The sequence below is a fragment of the Lolium rigidum genome, chromosome 2, assembly GCF_022539505.1.
Source record: "Lolium rigidum isolate FL_2022 chromosome 2, APGP_CSIRO_Lrig_0.1, whole genome shotgun sequence".
NCBI classification, from domain to species: domain Eukaryota; kingdom Viridiplantae; phylum Streptophyta; class Magnoliopsida; order Poales; family Poaceae; genus Lolium; species Lolium rigidum.
This window is the reverse complement of record NC_061509.1, coordinates 186665249-186677026: the sequence shown is the minus strand read 5'-3', so window position 1 is coordinate 186677026 and position 11778 is coordinate 186665249.

Genomic DNA, 11778 nt, shown 5'->3' with positions numbered 1-11778 from the left:
AACCCCTGTTCCTCGGGCCCCGACCAGATCGGGGTTACGTACGAAGCACCGCTGTGTCAAAAGGGCTCGTAAGAACCCACCAACCTCTTCATCAAGCCGGGAGGTCTCGAATGTAATGATCTTCGCGGTCACGCTTTCATGCTGTCCCATTATCATTTGGATCGGCTAATCACTTCCTCTTGTAGGCCGCCGAAACTTCTAGCGGGGATGTTGAGGAGGTACGGAGGCCGTCCGCTACCACTGGATCTAGCTGCCCCGACGCCCGCGGCATGTACGAGCGGTTGATTCAACCGAGTCCCCGGAAAAGCCGATCGTTCTCTGCGCCGGCTGCTCCTTCCCCCTTGGGAGAGGTATGTTTTTTTTTTCTTTTGGTTCCGTCGGTTCCTTGTCACCTGCTAAACTCACTTGTGTTGGCCTTGCCGAGGTTGTGATCTCTCGAGCTTGCTTGCGTTCGACCCGGCATCCATTGATCCCACCCCTTCCAAGGCAAGTGGGGAGCCGGACATCGGCACGGTCCGTGGCCAGCTCCGGCGCCTCAAGGACTTGCTCTCTACCTCTATTGAGGCTCGATTGAGAATTCCGAAGAAGTCAAAGGCATCCTCGCGGGTATCCATTCTCATCTCCCTATGACCCTGCAAGTGAAGCTTTGGCCCGCCGTCACCCTGTCGGTCTTCAAGTCACGGATTCAATCCGCTCGCCAAAGGATTACTCTTCGCCACTCCCAACTTCCGCTGAGAGCCGATATTGCCGAGAAGTGCCGACGGCTCAATGAGAAAAAGGCTGCTCTGGACGCCAAGACGGATACTTCTGCCACCCGTGCCGAACTCGAAACCTTGCACAAGGAGTTGGAGGACCTCGAAGAGAGGGTCAGGGTGACCAAACAGCTCATCCAAGATAAGGAGGCCCTTGTCGCCCGCTCTGAAGAAGAAGCAAAAGATCTCACAGCCGATCTGAAGACCGATCCGGCTGAAATCCGTTCCACGAGCAATCAGGCGGTGACGGGCAAAGACGCGAGATGATGAAGCTGAGATTGCTGAGGCGGAACGCATCCGTGTTGATGCTATTATCGCCCTCGGCGTGTTTCTCCAGTAGGGCTTTCATAGACACATGATTCTGCTTCTCGGTAGGGCCTTGATATGTTGATCGCTACGTTTGCAACGCTTTGCTTCTCTCCTTCTTGTTTTTTTTTTTTATTAGCCGATTTTCCACCGGCTATCGTTTACCATCTGTCCGGCGTGGTGACCGTATGCCTCCCTCGAGCCGAATCTGTACGGTAACTACGGATATCGGCTCGCGTTACGCCCGGGCGGCGTACTTGCGAGTCAGCCCCGTTGGGACTCGTGTAGTCGACGTGGCTGCTGTCCGTTAGATCGCCGCTGGACCCAAGCAACCATGTGGTGAACATAACCTCGGTCGGCTCGTCGGAAATGCGGGGCACCGGGCTCCGTCGGGAGGACGAGTAATGCGTCCGCATCGGCCGAAGTCATCGCTATCGGCCTTCCTTTGATTGTTTGTTTCGCGCATCGGCCGAGCAACGTAGTTACCCGGCAGATCCTCGTGGGTGAGCGGCGTGCCGTCCGCCATCTCGGATGTAGATGGCGATGTGGTTGATGTAGACGATGGTCCCACCGGGCGTGCCGAGAATGTGTTGACTTGCCAAAACCCACCGGCGGGCAGCGGCCTTGTCAACAACTGTAGAGCCGGGGGAGCCTAGAGCTGCGGCTGGCTGAGACCCCTCCGAGCGACGGCCCGCAATGCTCTTCGGTCACACGCGGCGTTGCGAAGTGCAAGGGCGTGCCACCTGACCTATACACTGGTCGGGAAGGTGATGAGATTGCCTCGCTTAGTTTCTGCAGGGGCATACATGTAAACGTTAAATACGAGCCTCGATCGGCTCTCGGGTTATCCTGTGAATCGGCTCAAAGAGCCGATCCACCCATGATCCGTACGGGGTGTACGAATACTTGGTGGTCCTGCTTGATCAAGATGAAGCTAATGAGATCTACGACGATTTAGGGTTTTCACCACATAATCGGATCATCCTACTCCGGAGTTGGGCCGGATGGCCACGCACGGTGCTCGTAAGCCGATCCTAAACAAGGCCAAAAAACCAACATGAAGTTGATCCTAGGAACATCCCGTTTAGGACTTGCGAACGCCACCCTACGTGCCACGGGATCCTCCCCCCTTTGTAAGGCCAAACTATTGCGAGATATTAAACTAATCCTTGTAGAACAAGGAGCAATCGTAACGGACCAGATCTACTAAATAATGATCAAGCGGGGTGCCGCCCCCACACCTGAGATAGGCGTGAGGACGGCTAGATATGCAAGGGTTGCACTACGTAAGCATGCTTAAACGAAGAACAATGCTAACCCTAACACATCTAATGATAACTACGTTGCTCGCCATCAAAAGCGCTTCGGTACGAGCAACGCATGAACAACGTGGGGCTTGTGCTGCCTAGATCGCAAGATGCGATCTAGGCAGCATGTCGCTTACCGATAGAAACCCTCGAGACGAAGGAGTTGGCGATGCGCCGAGATTGGTTTGTTTTTGGGGTTGAACGTGAGTTGTTGTTTATTCCATAAACCCTAGGTACATATTTATAGTCCGGTGGACTTTCTAATGAAGGCGTGCACTAAACCGTGCACGACCAAGATCTTATCTCTAAACTAAAATGCGATCTAATATGTTACAAATACACGGGCAATTAAGCCCAACTTGGTATAAAAGGCCGATTCATGTAATTCTCCACGTATATTTCCTTAAGCCCACCTTGACTGCGGCCCACCTCCGACTTGGTCAAATCTTGGTGATAACAGTAATGTAATCAACACAAATATCCTTAGACAAAGCATTGATGTTTTATCCCTAGTGGCAACAGCACATCCACAACCTTAGAACTTTCTGTCACTGTCCCAGATTCAATGGAGGCATGAACCCACTATCGAGCATAAATACTCCCTCTTGGAGTCACAAGTATCAACTTGGCCAGAGCCTGTACTAGCAACGGAGAGCATGCAAGAACATAAACAACACATATATGATAGATCAATAATCAACTTGGCATTGTATTCCATATTCATCGGATCCCAACAAACACAACATGTAGCATTACAAATAGATGATCTTGATCATGATAGGCAGCTCACAAGATCTAACATGATAGCTCAATGAGGAGAAGACAACCATCTAGCTACTGCTATGGACCCATAGTCCAAGGATGAACTACTCACACATCAGTCCGGAGACGATTATGGTGATGTAGAGTCCTCCGGGTGATAATTCCCCTCTCCGGCAGGGTGCCGGAGGCGATCTCCTGAATCCCCCGAGATGGGATTGGCGGCGGCAGCGTCTCTGGAACCTTTTCCGTATCGTGGCTCTCGGTAATAGGGTTTTCGCGACGGAGAGTATAAGTAGGCGGAAGGGCAGAGTCGGGGGGCGCATGAGGGGCCCACACCATAGGGCGGTGCGGGGCCCTTCTTGGCCGCGCCACCTTGTGGTGTCGCCACCTCGTGGCCCCACTTCGTATCTCCTTGGGTCTTCTGGAAGCTCCGTGAAAAAATAAGACCCTAGGGGTTCGTTTCGTCCAATTCCGAGAATATTTCCTGTGTAGGATTTCGAAACCAAAAACAGCACAAAACGAGGAACCGGCGCTTCGGCATCTCGTTAATAGGTTAGTGCCGGAAAATGCATAATAATGATGTAATGTGTGTATAAAACATGTGAGTATTATCATAAAACTAGCATGGAACATAAGAAATTATAGATACGTTTGAGACGTATCAACCTGCTGGCGCGGCGGGTGGAGATCGTCACTGTGCAGGACGCCAAGAGCTAGCTCCAGATGGCCTCGCCCCAACACGAGGCGTACTACGAACTAGCGGAGCGCAACACACGTGAGGAGGAGGAGGGCCAAGCATGGCGCGCCAGCGGTCGAACAGACATGCCGCAACCGATGGGATGTCCCAGCTCCAAGCACGAAAGGAAGCCGACTCTAGTGCGCTTGCTGCCGCCCACAACAGGGAGGAGAAATAGTTGATGGAGGCAAAGAGGAAAGACGTGTAGCGCACCGGCAGGGAGGCGGAGCGCAACCACCGGTCCAGTATGAGGTTAATGGCCACCTCTATAACAAATGGTACTATCTCTCATAGTATCTATCCTCAACGGTCCATACTTATGAAGACAATTTCCATACCTCAGGACGTGAAATATAGTAGGTTTGCTAAATAGCAAGATGCATGTATGAAGGATGTGGGGCGGGTATTTAGTATGATGCAGTCTTGTTGGGATGTTGGGCTACAGTTAGACACCATGCTAGGACATGGAGCCATCACACTATGCGGGAGGTCATGACTATTTGTATAATCATGCACACCATGATCATTGAGGAGGAGCGCGATGACACCGTGTTTGACCAAAGCTGGGAACACCAGAGTTAGAATATTGCAACCGAGCCCGGTCCACCTGTAGACTTGATAGATTTCCGCTGCTCAACATGAAATGGGTGACAAATCAACTCACATCCAGGGTCGGAAAGAATTTGGTGGAACATATGTGCACTCATCTTAGAAACAACTAGTTCTTTTATTTGATTTTAATCCAATGACATGTCATTTGTGTAATATACTATGTCCTATGACTTTGTATTTGTTTTATGAACTTGATTGCTATGATCTCTGTGAAATCATCCAGAAATCAACATATGAATTTATTTGTACCTTATTCAAAACCTATCTAAATATGCGATTAAAGATGAAAAACGGCAAAAGGTGTGAGGACACGGACATTTGCAGGCCGCCGCTGGGTCGCTGCCGCCTGCGAACAGACCGCGCCCGTTTCCTTGTCCGAGGCCGCCACATTCGGATCGAAATGAACTAAAATGTGATCGGTTATGCATGTGGCTGTTGAAGATTCACACACCGAGGCTACGAACTACGTATAGAATTCGTTGAAAATGTTTTTTTAGCAAAACCACAAGCTTTATTGACTAATGATGTTCTTAGGGATACAATACACCCCTTAGGGTGGCTGAAACCAAATTGCAACAATTGTGTGTTCCCCACAAGGATGAACAGACAGTTGACGGGCTGCGAGACGATATAAGGCCTGTTAGTATTGCAACTAGCAAAAGTGCCCGTGCGTTGCTACGGGTTACTCCTTCCGTTATATTAAAATAGTCCCGTACGTAATTTAGAAAAAGTCATAATTTTCTTCAATAAAAGATATAACATTCCATTCATATTTTTAAAATGTTTCTAATAGTATTTTTTGCACAACAACTGACTCATCTCTCAGCTGCTCGCTTATCATTACGTTCAATAGTCACGCATGTAGTTTAAAAAACTTTAACCATTGCACAAGAATTGAATCGTCTCTCAACTACTCGCTTATCCCTTCAGTCTTCCCTGAAATCCCCTCCACTCCTTTCCAATAATGCCACCAGAAATCCGCAGTTTGCTCACCACATTTTTCTTCCCAACACGGCCACCAGAGGTTCCCAAATCGACAAGTGATTCAAACAGCAGCCAACATGCTTAGCAACTCGTTTTGAGAACCTAGGTTGGCAAGTCGACTGCTATGTTTGGCTAGATATTAACTAAACATTGTCTTCCGTATATAACCACTATATCATAGGGTAGGCATCAGTATAGTACACATGTTGTAAACTTCAGATCCAATCACTCTACTAAAATCTTAACACAAATCTCTCTACTAAAATCTTAACAGACGAATACATAGTTCTATATACATACTTTAGATGTTTTGAACTTCAGATCCAATTACTGCGGTGGAAAATCTAATCAACATAGCTGCCGAGTTGCACAATTAAAAGAGCAGCCGAGTTGCACAATAAAAAGAGGAGCAAGAAGTAGCACCAAATCACGAGAAGCAGGAGGAGAGGAGTCGGTACGAGTTCCAGCCGATGAGTTAGACCGACGTGCCCGCGGTGGCCTCTAAAAAGGAGCCGGGCAGCCTCTGGCTCTGTCCTGGGAAAGAAAATTCTATGTCAAAAAGATAAATAAAATAAGTTACAAACAAATATGGAACTTAACGTGAAAATTTTCGCACACAGCAGGAGCTAGCCTTTCCACGAATTAACATGCAAATCTGCCAGCCAATGCGTACCACACGATGATTATAAAAGGCCAACAGTAGCTTAGCACGGTTGGTTCAGCGTGATGCCCGTCCTGCCACTCGAGAGGGAATCCCAGTATGGAGAAGAACGCACCAGTGTGCTTGTCCAGCGGGAGACGGTGACCAGTGACCAGATAAAATACGCCGACAGGCGACAGCAGAAAACTTATTTTTTGGGGAAAAAAAATCTTCTGCCGCCTTGAGCAAAAGAAAAGTCTTTCGTCTTGTTGCCCTCGACCGCTCGATGGCACATCTGCTCTAGTAGGTGCCGCAGCTCCTCACAAGCTGGCAGGTCGTTGATGGCGATGCCCACGATGGAGTAGGATGTGAGCTTGAGCACCCTGTTGTGGCACATGTGTACACTCCAGGTGCGGAGTAGGCTAATTCAGAAGGAAGGTGCCGTTGGGCAGTAGATCGACCTGGATTTGTTCTAGCATGCCGACCTTGATTTTGTAGAGAGCTGGACTCGGCCGCTGTTCATGAATGCCGTAGAGAGATGGACTGCTGGACTCGGCCGCCTTCGAGGACCCTTAATCCTATCACCTGACTCCGCCGCCGCCAGATCCATCCATTGGAGGACCTCCACGCACACAAGGAGGGGCAGATGAGTCGCCCGCGGGCGGAGGGTGATCGGAGGTGGTCTAGGATTCGTCGGCTGGCGGCGGGCCTCGGCTCCGGAGGTCCTCTCTGGGCAGGACGGCGGGAGGATTAGTTTAGCGGCGTGATGGGATCTAGGCGGTTGGACCAGAGCTGGGAGAGGTGGCGTGGATCCACGATGGCTTGGGACAGCAGCGTATGGATCTTTTTATCGGGGCCAGCCTCCTCGTTCGGGGACGAACAGGTCTCTGGACGACTACATGTAATTCGAGCCGGACTCTGCTCTGTTTCTGGCCAGCGCTCATACCGGTTGGAAGAAAAAGGAACAAACGAAACGAAACGGTATCGTGGCATTGTTTGTATTATGCGATTTAGTGGGAGGGCAAAAGCGTCCAAAAAAAAGTTGGACGAAAATTTTGGCAGAAACCTTAGCTCCTTTTATTATTATTAGGTATAGATAAGTGTCTCCTCCTCGCATAGTTGCCAGACGATATAAGTAATGTTAGAAAAAACAATTAACAGGCCGTGTGGCAGGCCGTCAACTGTATGGGCTTTGGAGCTGGACGCTGGACGCGATGTGGGAGAAGTCCCGATCAAGCGAAGCTAACTAGCGAAGGCCCACGATCTAAAAAAACAAAAAAACTAGCGAAGGCCCTCCCCGTCGATCGATCAGGCATGCATTGACAGGGGCTAGCCTAGAAGATTTTCTCAATCAGATCGATCTATCAGATCGGCCGACTTGCTATGGCGCCTACCGCCGCTTCCGTGGTCGGTGTTTCCCCTCGCCGCCGTTGGGCGCGCTAGGAAGTCACCCAGATCACGACACGGAATCAGGCATGGAGGGCGCTGCCACCGTACTGGCAGTTTGATTTCTTGATCCTGCCGTGGAGCCGCGCCGGCGCCAAGTCTGCCGATCCGGATCGACGAAGTAAGACGTCCAGTTTCTGCTGCTAGTAGCTAATTTTATTATGGCTAATTACGACCTATCAATATAGTTCATTGGTATATACTAGCATGCCATATGGCAATGGATCAATTTACCAATCAGATGTTCCTTAGTAAAAACAATTGAATTGCTAGCCCTCTATTTCCTATACTTATTTGTTGTTGATTCAAGGGAAAATTAGAGAACATTTTTTTGTTCGTAATTTTCTTTTACTTTTTTTCATCTATTGATGGTAAAATATACGAGTTATTTCTCTAGTTACTTTCTGCTGCTATGGCTATTCACGCTCAACTAGCCTCCAGATGTATAGGAACGAAGATGTCTCACATGAAAAACTATTTTAAATTGCTCGACCAGCTCTATTTTCTATGTGTAACACTCTATGGGAAAAAAATATGCGCACTAGGCCACCACCATCAGTTGCCTTGCTATTTGTGTATCGTGCTTTCCTTCCGCGCGGCTTCGTAATTTTGTAATGAGATAAGGCCCTACTTTAGAATTCGGCGCAGGGCCTTGGATTTTGCTAGCTTGGCCCTGCTAATAAAAAGACCTACCATCAAGGAAAGTATGAATATGACCATCTATAATCATGTACAACATCTCATATGGTTCTCAACATGATAGCACATATAGAGAGATTGATCAAGCTACTACCACAAATCCATAGTTCAGGGGTGGACTACTCCCTTCTCATCTTGATCGCAATGGCGAAAATGTTGGAGAGGTCGGAGGTGCAACAAGGAGAGGCTCCGACGGACTTCCACTCCAATTGGTGCCCCCCCCCCCCCCCCTTCAATTTTTGTCGGCATCGGACTTCTCTCTATTTGTTTCGATGTTTTTTTCTTGGTGCCGTCGTCTCTCTCACACTCTAGAAGTCGCAAAAATCATAACTTATAGATAATTTTAGGTCAAAACGAAGGCATGTGCATTGGAATTAGGTCAATTGGACCACCCGGGAGGATCCTCCCGGCGCGGCTGGGCCAAGGGCCGTCAACCAGATGGCCAGGGCGAGGATCCCCAGGCCACTTTTGGTCCCCGTCTTGGTATCCAAGTGTTTGTCCTTCCAAAAATTCAGTTTACTGAAAATCAAAAATACGAAAAATAGGGGTTTTTGTTTCTAGAGTTAGATAACAAAGCAATGAGATTTTGGGGAAATATCTAAGAGCATTAAAAACAATTGTGGTAACTCATGATATGTTGCAAATATGTTGGATAGTAACATAAAAAAAATTCATAGATATGTTTCCGAGTATCATTGATCAATAGATTAATATATCCCTAACATGGAGAAGTGGTATTGCAATTTTATGATACATACTACTATTTTTTACGGAAGAAAACTTGTTTGACAAGTTGTTGTCTTATGCGAGAAGAAAACTTGTGTGCGAGGTGTGATTGCACAACAAAGGTGTCATGTTGATTAGTTGACTAGTTGTGGCTTAGCTAGTAAGTAAGCTTGTGCGACAAGATGCTGACTACTCTATAACTTATCTTGTAAGTAAGCTTGTGTGAGAACAAAATGACATTTATGACTAGTGAATATCTTCCAAATTTATTACTATTATGACGAGTTAATTACTTTGTTGCTAATGTAGTATCTTTTGTGATAATAATGAATTCCATCGGAAGTTATCTTACACTTCACGTGCACTACGAGTTTGCTTCTATGAGAAGCAAAAACGAACATTCCCAACTAACCTTAGGAAATTGGCTATATAAGATGACTATAAGGGGCATGATAATCGCCGAATGAGAGATAGGGAGAGAAGAACATACCAAATCTTGGTATCTCTTGTCAGCTCGAGTCTTCTTTCTACCCCACCATTGTCCAAATTGTGTAAATTGGTGCTAGCACACTCTAACACATTGTCTTTGTATACATGTAGGTGCGGAAACATTTGGGGCTGTGCTCATTGTGGAGGTAAGAACGACCTTCGAGTGGTGAATATTATGAGGTGTTGTTGTGGAGAAACTACATGGAAAAAAGTATGACTACTTCCAGGCGTGCGACAGGTCAAAAAAAAAACATCTAACGCAAATATGATGTAGTGTGTGTCTAGAGGTATTCCTATGACCCCGAACTTGTAGGTGTTTCTTTGTGTGCATGATACACAATTTAAATTTGTGCATCATAGCCTACATGCGTTCCGCAATAGCGTTCGCGTGGGCTACTCTTGATTTTGGGTGCAACCCGATTGGAAATTGTAGCTGTGACATTGTTCATTTGATATAGTTGACGGCGTAGTAATAGGATCATTGATGCCTGAGATGTAACATTTTATATCTATGGCTTCTTATAGACAGAATGTTTCTCAAAACTTGTATGTACCTCTAACAATTAATTAGCATATGGGAAGTTTCATACACTCCCAACTAATTATTTTGATCCTCCAATAGTTTTGGTCAAGGTTTTGACCGAACATGGTGATCTATTGTGTCCTAGGATTGAATAGGTAACCCATGACTCCTAAATTGGCATTTTTGGCACAATGGGTGCACAGAAGAGCACGTTGCAGTGATCGTCTGTCGGTAGATATCTTAGGTAGCCTCATATAGGGTAGCCTGAGACGGATAGACATGATCTTTCATCGTAAACTTTTTAGGGCAATCAGCTAGAGTATCCATCATCCTTAGATCTAATTAAGATTATTCATGACTACTATTTGCAGTGGCGGAGCTATGTGCATATCAGGGGGGGCCACCGCCCCCCAACTTTTGACCATTCTCTGAAGATTTTCTTGGGGATAGACTTAAATGGGACTTTTAACCTTTTTCCCCCCAAACTTAGAGATTTTACATTTCGCCCCCCAGCACTTCTTGCCTAGCTCCCCCACTGACTATTTGGCTCACAAAAAACAATATCAGTCGTCTATATTTTCCTTGCAATTACCTATTAGGAGGTAAGTTGGAGCATCTTAACTCAGCTCTTAATAAATACTCCCTCTGTTTCATATTAGTTGTGATTGCTTTAGTACTAAGCCGTACTAAATCAGCGACAGTAATATGAAACGGAGGAGTAGACTTTCGATTAAAAATACGTATAGCTGGTGATGATACGTCAAAAACTCAAAATAACTAAGATAAAAAACCGTAGAGAAAACCTCTGATCGGCGCTGGTGAGCTGCACCAGTATTATAGATCCGGACACGCTGAGAAATGCTCAGCTGTCATGGGAGCATGCATGGTATCTTCGATGCCTAGAGCTGGACGGATCCTAGCTAACTTATGCCTGTCTCCATTAAAACCTCCACTTATCCGACTCTACTCTGTCTCCAATACGAGTGCTCCTCGAGTTGGCAACCAATCCGTAAACACAACCTACAGCGCGTGGGCTATATAACTGCTTCCTTATTTCTGTAGCTCCTCGTTCCAAACTTCTAGTTCACAACAACTTGCAGCCTGAAGAGCACCGGCCGATCGAGAAAAGGAGCGGCGAACGAAATCGAGGATATGGCGGCGGAACTGGCCGTGCTACCCGATGATGTCCTCCTGGAGGTCCTCCAGCGTCTTCCGCTGCACAGCCTGGCCGCGTGCCGGTGGGTCTGCAAGGCATGGCGCGACATCATCTATGGCCGCCTGCGCAGCCGCCTGCTTTCACCCTCGGTGCGCGGCATCTTCATCAACTACGTTATTTATAGCATGTCTGAGTTCTTCTCCCGTCCCTCAGCGGGACCGGCCATCTGTGGAGGGCTTGACTTCCTGCCCTGCGAGGGCGTCGAGGTCAGGGATCACTGCAACGGGCTCTTGCTCTGCACCGATTGGGAAGACGAGTCTTGGTACGTTGTCAACCCGGCCACGCAGGGGTGGGCGCGTTTGCCCCAACGCCCTCCGCCGCACATGCAGGGACTCGATCAGACCGCCTTCCTCGCGTTTGACCAAATCATGTCGCCACACTACGAGGTTTATCTGATACCATGCGTGCCGTACGGCGAATTGGGCGACAACATGTTGCCTGAAGCGGAGTGGCCTCCAGCGTCACACGTGATGCATGTGTTCTCGTCGATGACCGAGCGGTGGGACAAGAAGACGTTTCTCCGGCAAGGGGAAGCTGCGGGGGTTGTCGCCGACATGGCTTCGAGTCGTTCATGGTACAA